The sequence below is a fragment of the Apis florea genome, unplaced genomic scaffold (assembly GCF_048593485.1).
Source record: "Apis florea isolate Af1SG1 unplaced genomic scaffold, ASM4859348v1 contig_1603_pilon, whole genome shotgun sequence".
Taxonomy (NCBI): Eukaryota; Metazoa; Arthropoda; class Insecta; order Hymenoptera; family Apidae; genus Apis; species Apis florea.
This window is the reverse complement of record NW_028256408.1, coordinates 55,182-72,179: the sequence shown is the minus strand read 5'-3', so window position 1 is coordinate 72,179 and position 16,998 is coordinate 55,182. Positions and strand designations below refer to the sequence as shown.

The 16,998-nt window shown below is 36.0% G+C and overlaps 1 long non-coding RNA gene across 1 annotated transcript; it reads left to right on the top strand.

The window, feature by feature from the left end:
* The first annotated feature begins 577 nt into the window (after window positions 1–577).
* LOC147658861 (uncharacterized) lies at window positions 578–7,968 on the top strand. Its single transcript, XR_015290799.1, has 2 exons — window positions 578–756; window positions 6,010–7,968. It is a non-coding gene; the product is annotated as an uncharacterized LOC147658861 (long non-coding RNA).
* Window positions 7,969–16,998: the final 9,030 nt, after the last annotated feature.

Below are 16,998 nucleotides of genomic sequence, written 5' to 3'. Positions count from 1 at the left end.
CCTTAAATCGCCAACACACGCTAATGATCCGAAACTTTTGCCCATCGCCAAGATATCTTGGCATTAAAGTTCGAAAGTTGATAATCGCTTGCACAACCGTAAAATCGACCAAAGAAACACGCACGCGCGCACAGAAAATTATCGACGAAAATCAAAAAAATTATTAATAAACGAAACGCAGCTCGATATAAAATAGAAATTCGAAGTAGAATCAAAATCCTTCCATCGCCACTTCCTCCCTCGATCGCATAAATTCTCAGGGTTGTCAGAGATTCTATTTATCGGCCAGCCTGGCATAAATACGTCCTTTTATTTCCCCGAGGAGAAGGTTGGCCCGGGTCGGGGAGGAAACGTTCATTCGGGGACGTGGCAGTCCTCTCACGATCGGACCCAGCCGAGGTGATCACCGTCTGCCTCGGATTAATCCCTGTCACTCGCCCCTCCCCTCGCCCAACGGAAGCTGATGACATGCCTACGGGCAGACGATGCCTCTCCATCGCGCTTCCCACCTCCTCCACCTTTGCCGTTGTCCTTAACGTTGGCCGCCGTAGATTAACTTTTGATACGCGGCCCGCGAGCTTAGTCTCCGGCCGAGCCTCGATTCGCACGAAGCTGGGGGGATCTCCGTGCCCCGTCGATTATCAAATTTCTATTAGCGAAGGGAAGAATTATTCTTCTGGGCTCTGACAGCTGCAGGTGGCCGGATAGAACAAAAGACCGGTGCGCGAACCGAGGAGGGAGAATAAACGAGGAGACGTGAGTGCCGAGTAATCGTTAATCTTGTTGCCATGGAGCAAAGAGAGAGAGAGCCTGCTGGGTGTAGATTTAATCTGAATTATGTAAAAAGTGTATCTTTCGAAAATGGATCTGGTTGTAAAGCTATGATTTTGAAGTGATATTAATCGGTGATAATAAAGGATAATAGAGGGATCATCGTCATCATTGAACGAAGGATTTTTGGGACGAATTGTAAGATTGTAGTAGTTTCTTTGATTCTTACACGTGAAATGAGTTATCGTCTCTGTAAATGTCACTCGAGATGATTATGACTTCCTGGAATAATTGTTTGGTGAATAAGTTAAAAGATGGACGAGAATGTAAAATGTGTAGTATACAGAATCACGTGATCAAAATTAAATCGTTCATGGCCAATAAAACATTGGATAGTCCATTCATTGTGTGACGCAACATACGTTCGAGTGAGTTCACGGGAAATCAGAGCTCTTCGTCTTTCGTCATACATATTTACAAGCGGAATTGACAAAAATTTTTAAATTATTTCCATCAGAGAACGTTTTTAGAAACGTTCATTTTTTTAATTCCAATAAAGAAGAGTTTTTTTTTTTTTTTTTTTTTTACTTTGTAAGACGATGCATAAATAATTAGAATTACAAATCGCTTAATTGAATTCGTTATTCGTTATTTATCAACTTGAATGTTGAATTCTTTTTTTCGTATAATAAGAGGAATACAGAGAATCCAAGAAAAATTTCCATCAAGTAAATCTTAGTCAAAATTGAGATAACTCGTTCTCTTTGATTAATCGGTGCCATTAATTGAAATTCGAATGACGACTCGTCTACACGCGACGAAAGAAGATCTCGCGTTGATCGATGAAACGTTGCGAAACCGGTTCAGATTACGCTACGATGGAAAATACACGGATTGATGCGGTAACAAGTGTGATAAATTATTCGTGGGTTGCGTGAATTTAGATCGGATTACTTTCTATTGTAACGCCGCCGAGTTAGTTTTAATTTCTTGATTTCGCCCGGTAATTTATGAGCGTCCTGGTGGCCATTGAAAATTTATGCGATCTCGCGTGGCGATACAACGAGAAACGAGTAACACGTGAAAGAAGATAATTAATGCCCGTGCTTCTTTCTCATATTCGTTATTATTTTTACCATTTTCGAACGAAAATGAATCGAGATCCTTTTACAAACAATTGTCGAATCGTTTAATTAGAACCTTTAAGAAGAGTTTGGAAGTATCTATAACATTTTCTTTCCTTTTCAACATTAATTCTCAACATTTATTCAAACGTTGTTGTTGATAATCTTTTAGAAATTTCAACTCGAAAATATGGAAAATAATAGGAAAGACTTCTCTTTGATATTGACGTATTATAATGATATAACACTCGTCACTCTCTCATTAAAAAAAAAAAAAATTGAGAGGAAAAATCGTTACATAAACATATATATTTTAATGCGAAAATGTTCTTAATTAAAACCGAAATACTAAATTTCAAACAAAAGGACCGTCAAAAGCACGTGTTTCCTTTTGATAAAATTAACATTGAAATAGGAAGATATTATTAAATTACAAATTACTCGTTTATTCTCGTAATAACATCAATTAAATTTTAATTAATTACACGTACCATTATGATTCAATATTAATAACACGTCTAAACTCGCGCGTTTATTTTATTCCTGTTCAACAATTTCACTTTAAACCTCCCATCTCCTTTTTCTTGTATCTACGAGTTTCTCTAACCCGACGAGATTTAATCAAAGATTTCATTCGATTCAAAAATTACGATAGGCGTAACAGAGGAGAATTCGCGAGCAACAACAGGGATGAGTTTTCCGCGCCGTGGAGGAGATTTTTGGGGAATGATCGTCCTCGCCTTCGTGCAGGAGTTACAATTAATTGCTATCTACACGCGATAAATCGTCGGGTGGCGCGTTGATAATGTAAAAGCAAGGGAAGGTTCTATCTTCTTGGGGGCGTCGGTCATTGTATCGTCCGGGAAAACTTGAAAACTTACTCTTTAAAATTATCGCCACCTGCCTTACACCTGAACGAAGATACACCAGATACACCACGCCTCTGTCTCTCGAATTTCAGATTTTTAAGAGAGATATCCGCGTCCTTTGTTGAAAGTTTTGCGAAGTGGTAGTTTGTGTTCGTACTTCGTCTCGATAACGTCACGGTAATGCAGCCAAGTTTCTTTTTTTTCTTTTCTTGTTGCAGTTTTTGGAAAAGATCGTGTTGGAGATACGAGGAGATTTTGAAAAATTGATTGGACAGGTTAAATGAGGTAGCTCTCAAATGTTGGAAGCGTGGGATTAATAATAGTTGTTGGAGAAAATTTTTTTAAAAAGAAGGGATGATATTCGTGTTAATTGATATCCGAGCGTAGATTATCAAGTTTAATTAGACGTCTTCTCAAAAAGATTACTCTATAAAAATTAAGTTAAATAATGGAAATCAATATTTAAAAAGTCTCCAAAAATCTAATTATTCAATGTATCCATTAAATAAAAAAAAAAAAAATCTAGCAACGAGATCATGTAATCTCGTTTCCTGTAAATGTTTCTTGACCCTTGAATGTTTCTTCGTGTAAACGAACAAACTTCTCGTACGCGCTAAACTTGCAGAGAGAGAGAGAGAGAGAGAGAGAGAGAGAGAGAGAGAGAGAGAGAGAGAGAGAGAAAGAGGCGGTGAAAAGGCGGGCCGAGATTACACAGAGTTTTGGAAAAGTATGGGTGAATAAGGAGATCGTGTTTGTTTCTTTGTTATCACGATTCGCGAAATTTTCTTCTTGGCCGGGTGGATTATTCGTCCCGCGGAAAGTTTGAATTTAATTTCCCATCTGGAACAATGGCCCTGGGCCGCGTAATGGCGTTCGAGATTCGTGTGCTCGATTTTGTCGCGCCACACGATTCGAGGCTTTGTACTCTCCCCTGACTCGTATCCGCGATAAAAATGATATTGTCCTCGTGCTTTCGTCGGTGACCAGAGTTTTGGGGAAAAAAAGAAAAAGAAAGAAGGGAAAAAAAATTCACCATAGAATCTAAATTCGAACGAGAAACTGCACCTTCGACGTAAATTTTTATAGCGAATCGTAAAAGCAAGAACTTTGAGGCGACCTTTATTGCAACACTATAACGGAGATTAAATCTTTCGTTGCACGACGAACTATACGCGTATAGTTGATGGTGTGAAAGTTGAACAGAACTCGAAAACATCCTTGAATCATAATATTCGTTCGTTTAATGTGGTAATGAGGATTTGCTTGTACTATAAATTAAAGCCGTAATACGTATAGTGGATTCGAACATGGCGGATCTAGGGGGATGCATGGCAGTACCAACTGTGAGATTATAAATAACTCGTTTAGAAATTATGCGATGACAAAAGGAAAGGAAAAGATAATTTCGTATTTCGTTTTCGATCGAAAATGCATTATCGAAAAGAGTATTAAACGTTGGAAAAGTTTAATTTTCGATAAATTTCAATCTCGCGAGCTAGTAATTTGATAAATATAAATTCGAATTAATCCTAGGAAATCGTTTTGTAAATGGATACGTTTCGTACGTGGATTTTGCGCGCAATTGCTTCCCGTTTAAAAAATAATTAAAAACTGATCCGCAATGCGTTATGAATCTATTTTAATTATGGTGAACGTATCGTTGCGTATCGTGGCCGTGTTTTCGGCTTCCAAATAGTAGTACGCAGCCATTGTTGCTGCAATTTATGATCATGGTTTTCATTTTAGTCGGAATTAAATTTTCAATCGACTTCCCCGATTTCGACTGATAAATTATTGAATTATAAAGTAAGCGTTTTATCAGGCTTGCAGTGTTACCGTATAAACGATATACATACGTATATTTAATATCCTTTCTCGTTGATGTTGAGTAAAATAAATTGCATGGAATATTCATGTTTGGATAATACTCAGATGAAGTTAATGCTGATGATTAAATTTCCATGATAAATTTGCAAGAATAATGCTTTTTCTTGAATGATTATGAAATTTGTATTTCATAATTGAAGGATTCATGTAAAAAAGTAATTCCAATTTTTCATTTTCTTCAACGAAGTAATCATATCGTGAAGTTGTGTTTATATTTTATGCTTGAAATTGGACCTGCGAATATTTCAATTTCTCATTTTTGTGAATAATATTACTTTCGACGATTGCCATTTCGAGAAAAACATTGTATCATTAGCTTAACATTTATTGTATTTCTGTGTTTAACATTTATTAATTTCTGAATCATCATGAAAAAATGCATAAATTGCATAAATTATCATAGCATGAATATAAAACACTCACCTAAACAAGACTCATACATAAATATGATGTATCAACAGTATTATATTTTTTTCGTTATCTAATGGTTATCTATCATAGTTAACAGGTGATATTATTGTATCATCGATATTTCAAACTCAAAAAACAATTGCCCAATTTAATTTAATTTTTCAATGTTGTATGAAAGAGGTTAAACAACAAGGAATTATTTAAAGCTATATAAATGATATTTTGATTGCTTGAAAAAAAACGTAATATAAAATATATAAAATAAAAATAATTATATCTTTTCGAAACAGCTTAGAGCAAGATAGAAATAACATTTTTGATTGTTCGTTTGAGAGATACACTCTATAATCCTTTGAATTTTCAATCGTATTTTGTTCATCAATGATATTTGAGAGAAATTCTATACAAAGGATATAAAAATCTCTTAAATAGAAATTTAAAATATACAGAAATTAATTAAACATTCTAAAGAAAGCTTTTTAAAGCTTTCTCAATTTGAAATCTATTGTAAATTTTAAAAATTAGAACATAAAATTATTTTCTATATGATAATTTTATTAACGCATTAGTTTACAGATCCATTTACAGATCACAAATTATATTTATATAATTTTCATAGCATAAACAATTTTCTTTACCTCTAATTTAAAAAATACTCTATCTATTTATATAAAAATTTTAAAGATATCAAGAATAGAATTAAGAATAATCGATGAGCGAAATGAATTGAAAATAAAACTGTAAAGAAATATCTAATTGCTACATCTATTGATCACCAAGCATGCTCTCTTCATTTTTCGCATAATGATAGAATTATAAAATCGTTATAATAATCTAAAATATTATTTTATATCTAATTTTAATCCCACTGATCCAATAATGAAAAATATTGATAAATATTAATGCAGCGACAAGAAAAATCCAATCACTAATTTTATTTCTTTCAGAATCTACACACTAGTGAATAATTTACTAAGCAAGAATGCGTTTGCTACTTATGATCGCAGGCTTTAATTTTTTCTGGATTTTGTGCATCCATACTTATCCAACAAATGGTATGAACATGATCTTGAATAGCGATTCCTTATACTTTCCCGACCAAGCAGAATACGCAAAGCTCGCCATCAAATGTCCTGAGAACATGATTCTATGGCCAGGAACTCGTCGATGTTACAGAGAAGGTGAACAAGGTCCCTGTAATATCGATAAAGTTTTAACCTTTGACCGGAAACTATGGAAACCTGTTTGCTCATATGCAGCAATAACGAAATAAGTAGCAAGATTCATCGTGAAATAAAGTATTACAGATAACTGTTGTTACCAACTGGACAGAATTCTTCAAAAGATGGCAGCAGATAGTTCGAAAGTCTTCCATGAAATATTTGAAAGATATCTTAGTCTAAGGATAGGACTTTTTATTATAATTTTCTATTTTAAAATAATATCTAAGGATTGTTAGTTTTTATTTTATTGTTAAAAAATCGTTCTGTGATACGTCGAATTAAATCAATATCATTATGTCTATGCTTTATCATGATTCTACGTTAAATATTTATATATTTATCATGGGATATCGAATTTTGCTGTACTATAATTAAATTAAATTAGTTCATTTAAAAAATTAGATATTTAATTGTATATGAAATTCTGGCATTATTTAATTTCAATTTGTTAAAGCCAGACTGAAACCTAAGCTTTGATTATTGAGTGCTCGAAGAACTACCCAAATCCAATAAAATTAGGGAAAATATGAATCTTCTGATTGAGACTGATTGAGAGATTAGATTTTAAAAGGAAAGAATTTTGAATTTTAAATGAAACGATCATTTTGAACTAGAGATATTGTTTAACTTTAAACTTATATAGCGATGCCATAATTATTGTTAATTTACAAATATTTGTATAATGCCATATACATAAAATAATTTTTATGATGCACTCATCTTAGAATGTTATTAGAATGTTAGTCAGTTTGATTAGTTTTTATGATGTAATTGAATAATTAAATTAAATTTTTGACCAGAACGATAAAAAGGGAAAACATATTATAGCTCAACATTATAATTTTAAATTATAATAAATAAAATTGTAGATAGCACATATATAAATTATAATCAGTATTAATTGCAACTGTATAATTTTTACGTATCTAATATAATTAATTATGAACTAAAAGAGCATATCACTTTTACCAATTTTTTGTTATTTATTTTTTCTAAAACTATATTCTGAGTAGGAAGAGAAAAAAATAACAAAACTAAACAACCAGATAAAATTACAATCGATTATTTTGCACGGAAAAGAATTAAATGATATAGAGAGATGTATTGAATAACAAACATTAGTAATTTTTTTTTATTTTTTTTCGAATCAATTTTTATTTAATCCATCAAAGTATATAAAAAACAGATAGGTATAAAAGTGACGAATCGATCAAACGTTTAATGAGAAAATTTTAGAATTGATACTCTTCCTTTTTTTTTTTTATAAAACTGTGTTTAAACTGACTTATTGAAAGTTAATTCTATCATTATAATTGACATAAATATTTATTGAAATCTACACGAACAAATTTGAAATCCTTATATATTGGCAATTGATTGAAATATTAATAATAAACAGAAACGAATTTGAATGACATTTCCTCTATTTTCTGAGTGTTTTAATGACGTATAATATATTTTTTTATATATTAATTAAATATATGAATACGTTTTTACTGTATAAAAATCCACAGTCTAATAATGATATTATTTTATCAAATATTTTTAAAAAATGCATCACTACTGTGCAATATAAATTTAGTTATTAGTTATTTTTATAATTAAATACATTTTGTAATTATAATTATGGAAGAATTTTACACGTGTGAATAATTTTTCGAATAAAGATATTCATTATTTCAATTGTTTTTTCTAGATGTCCCTCATTTAAAACGTGCCACTTGCGATTAACATTAAAAGGAGAAAATTATCACACAACATCGATGTACTCGTAAATGTGAATATTTTATTAATGTCAATCCTTTTCGATGAATTTATATTAAAATGTTTCACGGTGGTCTCGTTATTTTATATCGAAATATTTTATATCAAATATATGTCAAGATGTAATTTTTATTTTTGCACTTTATTTTTTATCATTGAAAAAGTGATGAATACAATCAAGCATAAAATATATAATTGATTAGACAATTATCAGGAAATTATAATTATCTTTAATATCTTTTTCTTAAGATATTTTAAAAATTTTATTTTTAACAATCCTATTCCTAATTAAATATTATTCGAATTTAATGCTTTACAATTTCTTTCCCTCTTGTTTCATTATCGGACTACGTGTCCCGAATAACGAGATGTCTACGATTAACCTTATTTTAAGAATGATTGCTACCGGATAATAGGCTCGATAATCTCATCGAGCTTTCGATCTTGAGTGTGGTGCGCGTACAAACAAGATACAATCGAGTTTACTCTGCCCGATCCCCTGGCGCACTTCTATCTAGAGACACCAATACCCTCGGTGTGATATAGTCTGATCGAAATGTACTTTCTTCCCTGCTATCGTTAATTGTTTGCTTATTTTGTCTGTCGATCGAAAAATTAAGGGTAATAAATCGACGAATCGTTGTATGGAATCGAATTAATGGTATACATTGCATGCTACCAAATGGGATAAATGTTTCTTTATTTTTTTATTATTTCGTGCATTCAATTTATTTAATTCGATACAGGTAGTAGTAGTACAATTTTTCTCCCTGTGAAAAATTGAATTTTGAAACGAAATTGCGTTTGTTTAAATTTCCATTGTTTAATGGAACAGTTTGTATGTGATAGTTTACGAAATTAAATTCTTTGCGATTATTTATACGAATATAATTAAAAAAAATTAAAAGAAGGAAGATAGAAAATTTAATTGTAGTAATTCAATCTAGTTGTAATCTCTTCTAATCACTTTGCCATTATTATGGTTTTAGAAAGTGACGTATACGAGGTGTCAGTCAACGTATGCACCTCATATTAAACCACGAGAATTCATGTAAAGGGTTAACTTGCCACGATATAGATTTTATGAAAGAAAATCTTGAAATGAAAGTGTACATTGAGTTATTTTATATTATTTGTAATTAAATTATTGCATTTTTTAGAAGTAATATAAATTATAAATTTATTCATTTGAATTTTTATCTTTCGAATGAACATATTTTCTTATTTACATCGTTTTATCAGACCATATATTCATACGTTTCATATTTTCACATATCAAAAGATATATTCGCCTCCACAAAATTATTAATTCGAGAGGCTACTATATTAAAGTATTAAAGCCAGAATTCTCTGTTATTTGAGCAACTACGGTTGGTACTCTATTTTATTGAAATTGATGTATTTACCGTTATTAAAATGAAGTAAATACTGCTTATTCAAATTATCGCATCACTTGTCATCAAATTTTCTCATTTTGTAATTTACATTTTAAATATATTTGCAATTATTTTACAAATTGCGTTTAAACGTCTATTTAAATATAAATTTATCCGTTACTTAATTACATGAAGTTGTTCTACAAAATGATTTAAATTAGAGTACTTTAAAATATTTCTCAAAGAATTTTGAACATTAATTTTAAACGTGTAAGTATACCAATATATTTTTAATTTTAATTCTTACTCAATGAAAATAACATTTTCATTTCTGAACTAAAACTTTTTTCCCACAAACGATTTATTATTTTTCATTTTTACTATGATCTACTCTAGTAAAAACGATTTTTCTCGTATCTTTTTGAGATACAAATTCTGAGATAAAATAATACTAAGAAGAAGACGCGAAGCTTCCTCTCGAGATCCATATCTTGTTCATTCCTTAAATCACGCACTCCTCTCCACGTCATTCAGCCTGGTGAATTCTCGAGATCCGACCAGAAAAGTTTACAATCGGACTTTTCGCTTCGCAGGAACGTGGCGCTTTTTCCGCAGCGGCGAGATTTAAATCTTTGGATTAAAAGGGAACGGCAAGAAATGTATGGAGATGTTTCTGCTGGCACGAGCTGCGATTTCTATAGCTGCTTATCCATTTGACTTGGTTTGCAGGCGGTCCATGATGGAATTTGTTTTCCAGCGGAGGGAGTTAAATCGTGTGCAGATTCGCCGGCCTCTGTGTTACGACCTGAAACAAATGTAAGCCATTGGATTACGAAAAGCGGCGGTCAGACGAGCCACGAGGTGTTGCCTCGTGTTCAACCAGCCACTCCTTCCCTGTTAACTCCTTCTCCATTCCACACTTGCGAGTGTCTGAATGATTCCAACGAAGAATTTTACAGAATTTTTTTTTCTTCAATAATTGATAAATTATTCTTTTGTATCCTTTTGTGAACAGTTTATATATATATATATATATTCAATCGATACGAGTTTATAAAAATATAACGATTGAATTTTTTTCAACAACTTACACTGGTTACTTTTTAAACTTTCGTTTTATATACACGAATAACAAATTATGTTACATTATTAAACGTAAAAAATCCATTTATCTAGGAACTGAAATAAATTATACTGAAATATAATTTCTAATCTGGACAATTAGCACGACAATAATCACGTATTCGGATCGCTTATTAAATCGTTAAACTCGGGGCGAATCTGTACGCTCCCCGTACAAGGATTTATGCGGGGGAGGAAAGAAGCAGGGCGTTCACAATGCGATCGTTTGTCACGGAGTGCTGTCGTCGGGGCGGTTTTTATATCCTCGCATTGGCGAGGACAACACGCGGCTCAACCCCTGAGAGGAGGGGAGGCTAACGATGGAAACTTAGTCGATTCCTTGCGCGAAACCTGTGCATTCTACCGAGATATCCTCCGTTTGACTAATACGATACAGGGATTCTAAGATTTATGGGACGTCTGGTCGATGGATCATCCGATCGAGCGAAGAGCGACCATCTGGATTGGAAAATGGATTTCGCAGAAGTAAGTAACTTTTTTTTTGCATTAAACAGTGATTCAATAAATACTTGATGTTAGATATTTTATTATTTTCTTGTGTCACAAATATTCTGCCCTCCTAACATTTATGTAATTTGTTTTAGATATTCTAGATGTTAAAGTTGGTAAGCTTTCACGATATGGATTCTTAACTGTATCATCCTTAACTGTACATCTTCATATAATTACCTATTTATCGATCAATTCCTTCTTTTCACTTTCACTTTCTCCTAATCATCGATCTACTTCTCTTCTCACCTATTTTCTTCGAACAATTTGCACGCATACAGATTCCTCTTAATTCCTTCTAGCCATCGACGATCAAACAATATCGAAAATTCCTCGAACGTTGAAACATCTCACTTTTCACCTGGAATTCGTGGAAGCACGTCGACCCGGAAAGGTATCGTCCCTTACATTTTCATCTCCTTTCAATCCGTATCGGCCGTCACACGTTTCTCAACATTATAAGCACCGGTGGCAGAGACAGTTGGGCTCTGTTAGGGCAGGCTGGCGCGCAGGAGGGCCGCCTACAAAACGGTTGTCCGTGTCAAGTACTTATGCGCTTCTTTTTTGTTAAATACATTTCAATATCCGACGAGGACTGCGAGCAGTCCTTTCGAACGCCTTTGTACCACCTTCAACAGCAACGACAAAGACGCACGTGCATATATATATATATATATATACAGGCGCGGGGGTGGATGAAGGAAAAGTGGGCGGAAAGGGGTAAAAAGGGCGACAGGAGCTGCAATATTCTTGGCTCGCATTGTACGTGTCCCATAAGTTGGCAGCCGAGCTCCCTCTCAGCGACAGCTTGACAGAACATACGCTCCGAGAACGTTCCGTCCTCCTCCTCGTATCTAACCCCAACTTTCACCTCCTCCTTCTCCCCTCTCTATCGCGAGCTTCCTTTCGTCGAGCCTTCCCTGCTCGAAAATAAAAGTTTATAAGGTGCCGTCTTGTGTATGCGTGTATACGAGCAACATACACGTGCACACGTTTGCACATACATGCCTTGGAAAACTCGGCATACACACACACACACACACACATATATATATATATTTCGAAAACTCGGTTGGGTTGACAAGGAATGATCGTGGAGGGGAGGGGAGAAAGGGAATTGGGTGGATCAGGTTTGGGAAGAGGGCCACGTGCAGAAATAACGTTCGTGTTTTTGATTTGAGGCACGTAACCGAACCACATTGAAATCAGATAGGGGCGCGAGAGAGGACGCTAAACTGGCTCCGGGGCTACGGCAAGCTCACTACGATAGGAATACGTAAACCGGTCGGCGGGGAGGCGTCAGAAGGAAGGCCAGGGAAGGAGCCAGACTCGGCGGAGTGGTGCGGTGTGGAAAAGAAGGTGCGAGCGAACGGGGTGGGGGAGTTAGACGGTTCTCACAACGGGTGAAACGTGCCACTTTCCACGGATTTTCGAATAAATCGGTAGAGCGCGCGTCCTCCTCACCGCTTTCAGTTCCCCCCCTACTCCTTTGGATTCGTGTTCCGTAATCCGGATGGGCCTGGTTCTCGGGTGGCGTGGAAAACGGCGTGGAATAGAGTTTGGAGCTGGGGGAATCGCGCGAGAATGCGTATCCCGTGAATCAAACTGTTCCTTCGACAGATTACTTTGTATTCGTTCATCGAGTTCTTTTTTTTTTTTTTTTTTTTGCTTCTTTTCCTTCTTCTTTTTCTCGGTTGCTCGGAGAGGAATGGAAGGCGTTGGTACTTGGACGATAACGTTTCAGTTCCGTTAACCTGGCGGAAAGATTCCTCTCTTCTCCTGCTGGATATCCGCTCACGGGAAGAAATTGGTTCTCTCGGAATTTTCGCGCGTTTACGGGATCTTTAAATGGTAATAAAAATTGTCCGCGAAATTGTCCTCGAAGCTCTACTTCTGTATTCGATGTTCGATCGAGCGAGTTATCGTGTTTCCTTTAATTGGTAATTTAAAAAAAAAAAAAAACCATTTCACAAAGGATGATTCTTTTAAGATCATCTCCGAAAAAAAAAGAAAAAAGAAAAGATCGTATAATTCCGCGTAGCAACAAAGTGTATATACAAAAGTCGCAAAGATATAAGAATCTCTAGCGAAATTCAGTGCGGAGAGGCAGAGCTTAGCTTTCTCCGTTTCTCTCGCTCTGCCTCAACACCTTCTCCCCCATGTTCAATTCCGCCTCCTTTCTTCCACGAGCCGAGCACACCGCCCCTCCCCCTCTCTCACCTTCGAACGCGCTTTGCGCCATATTTCAAACGTCATATTAGCAAGGACCATGCGTCTTCCACGGGTAAAATGTCTATGCTAGCGGCAGGCTTGCCGCCACTACATCACACGGCTGGCCTCCCCCTCTGCGTCCCCTCCCCTCCCCCCTCCCTGGTATCGTGTCACCTTGCCGGCTCGCCACCAATTACACATTAATGCGACGTCGCGTTATCCGGAGACGATGTGCGAAATGGAGGAGGTGGGAGAGGGAAGGAAGGATCTCCAGAGACGATCTCTCCTCCCTTCTACGGGTCTATATTAGTCAATTAACCTACTTTCGCCGGCGTCGGAACGATTCGATCAGGGTGGAAAGATAACACAACGTTTCCTATGATTCCACTCTCATCTCCGATCCGTGGAACACCATCGGACGCCACGACTTTCATTAGAAACGATATCTTGGATACCGTGGAAAATCTGAAACGTGTCGCGTCGCTGAACCGCTCGATCGGTAAAATTCCTTCCAATGTATTTTGCACGAGGGCGAGGATGTATTAACCGTTTCTCGATTGGATGTAAGAAATAGGCGTTGGGAGAGAAATTGTTCTCTTCTTTTTTCGCGGTGTTTTTGAAAAAATATTTTTATATAATAATTCATATATAATAATTGTCTGGATCTGAATATAGGATCGATTTTAGATACTTTACATAGAGCGAAGATTAAATCGTGATTCATAATTCATGAAGGAAAGAGATTGCTCTTATTTTTCTCCCTCGATACGCGAAGCAAATGTTGCGATTTACGTATTACAATTTTTCTTGGAAAAGTAAAAGGATGGGAAGATAAAGGAATGAAGATGAAGACGGATAAACAAACAAGCAAAGTGACAAGAAACTTCCTTTCTTACGTAGTGAATTTACGCAGTTGGTTTGAAAAATATCGCCTTGTTCCGGAATAGAAATATCGTTGTTCGTGGAAGACAGAATGAAGTTCATGGAATGACATAACAAAATGTCGCCAGAATCAAAATTAACTATGAAAGTTTACAAGCTTTTGTTTCATTTACATTTAAATCTCGCTTTCTGACAAATTCAAGATAAGTCGATATAATTCTTTCCTGTCATCTCGGCAAGGATAATAGAGGAAGAATAAAATGTCTTTTCGCAGACATTTTTTGAAAACAGGATTTTAAAAATTGATCGTATAAATCATTTCGTTTCAATAAATGAACGATATCTAAATTTGCTAAATCTATCGATAATAATACTCTCATCAGTTTATACACTTTCTTAAAGTCTATCTTTTACAAAACGGGAACTGATGACGTGGAAAAATCTGATATCCCGCAATGAAAGGAGAGAAAAGCACAGGACGTTCTATGCTGCACCCATTCTACTACGAACTCAGTAGAAATAGGCTTTGCTTCAGACGACGGATGGAGGTTAAACGTATTACGCGTATTTGTAGAAAAGTTAGGTCACTGACTTTCTTCCAAGAATCATTCTCCAATACGAATTCTCTCTCGTGACGACCATAGAGAAACTTACCTCCTTCTCCCTTATATTTCCACAAAATATCCACCATATACATCGCTACTCCGACGACCATTGCAACTAAGAAGTCCACCCTGAAATCCACGAAATTTCCCCCGATTGTTTCGTTTCCCAAAAATCGATCGCGACGTGAGTGAAACTTTCCTCGATAAACTCTTCATACATCAACGTTCTCTAGTCGTTGCGGCCTATTCAGTGTCCATGATCGAGGAGGTAATTAACGTCAATCCACGTAACACCTCCTCCCTAAAAGGGAGGTTAATCGAAACCCCTTCGAGGCAAAGGCGGCTCGCACTTCTCCGAGCTCACACTTCAACGAGAAACCCACTTTATCCGCGTTCTTCACCTATGATCGCGGGGAAGGGAAGAGGAAAGAATATCGCCGCCACGTGCACCCTCACCCTCGCCTCTTGTCGGCCTGTCATTACGGGACATTAATATTATCGCGCGTGTTAAACGTACACGTGTAGTCGGCCGTGTACGTGTCAGTTACGTGTGTACGCACGTCACGAGCACATCCAGGTGGAAAGCGGCAGAGGGATGGGTGGCGGGATGGAAGAGGTGGAGAGGGGGGTGTATAGGAGAAAACTCTTCTCGCAGTAAATATTGTAACATCTGGCGCGACTCATACGAGTTCCGAGTCACGCCTCCGGCCCCTTCTACATTTCACACGTTTCACTTCTTAGATACTTCGCTGAAATACTGTCGAGGATCCACTGGGCTGCCGCTTCTCGGTGCACGGTCGATGGGTTCGGTAAAAGAAAAGGGTGAGGAGGAGGAAGGGGCTTGTGTTTGTTCCGGTAGCTTCTTGGATTTGCACGAACGACCCTTTCCTCCTTCTCCTCCTCCCACGACCCCCTCTCCTTCACTAATCTCTACACGTGTGTCGGTGATCTTGGGATACGTACGTGTGCGCGGATGCACGGGGTTCCTTGCATCCAGCCGAGAGGGATGTTTGGGGTTTCAGAAAGACGGATCGTTATGTTAGTTTCGGATTACGGTATAAGATAAAATGGCTTTCTCATTCTCGTCACGGGGGTGGAAAGAAAGGAGGGGGACACGATCTGTCTTCTGGTGTAATTTTTAATGCCCTCGATCAATTTATCGAGGATACGAATTTTTTTTTATTTTTCTTTCTCTCTTTCTTTTTTTTTTTTTTTTTTGGAGGAGGAGGAGACGAAACAATTTATTCCACGCGCGTTGAGTTATCGATTCGATCGCGAGGCGCTCGAACGCACGTGAACGCCTATTTTCATCGGCGCCAATTATTGGTCTGCCCAAAAATTCTTAACGGTTTCCGCCGGTGTAACCTCGATTGGTGGATTGTGTGTTTTTTTCTTTTCTCTTTTCTTTTTTTTTTTTTTTTTTTTCGGTCACGCTTTGTACGAAACGTGCTTTATGAGGAATTGCGATTGATTTGACGATATAGAAAAACTATTATCTGTCGATAGAAATGTGTGTCGGATGCAGGAAGTAAATTTTAAGCAATGAACTTTTAAATGAGTGATATTTGTATTATCTATTTATAACATGTGTTACTAATTTGCATAATTTTTTTTATGAAAATATAAGCCGAGCAATGAAACGAATTTCCTTCGATCAATGAATGTTCGAACCTCTTCATCAATTTAGCAAGTAAAAATCGTGTATTGCTGTTGTAAATAGGGATTATATCGAGCGTTATAATAATTTGTGTTATTTTGGGACGATACAACAATATTCAAATTTCGAACGGAGAAGATACATCTCGACACGGTAAAAAGTGGAATATTTTTCTATTTGACAGCCGGCACAGGTGGGATGCTGATAGCATGACCAAAGGCAAAGGGTAATTTACGTTTGCGTATTTCGGCATCGACGCTTCGAACGAATGAAATCTAGCCTCTCACCTCTCGGTGTCACGTCCAACCGTATCGAATGTTTGAATTTAATCTATCAATGAACGTATCCTTAAAACCAAGTTAAATAGAGACAATTGGATACACGAAATGGTACGTACGAGCAAAACTAGCTAAGCAAATTAAAAGATGTACAGTTTTACCGTAATAATCATTGATTCTATGATCGAATTTAATACCCTGAAATGTAATTTTTATTCGTGTAATTTGTACCATTTTTATCGAACAAAAAGTTTTTAAATTAATAATTTATTCTAAACTTGTATGAATAAATAAGAAATTTAAAGAAA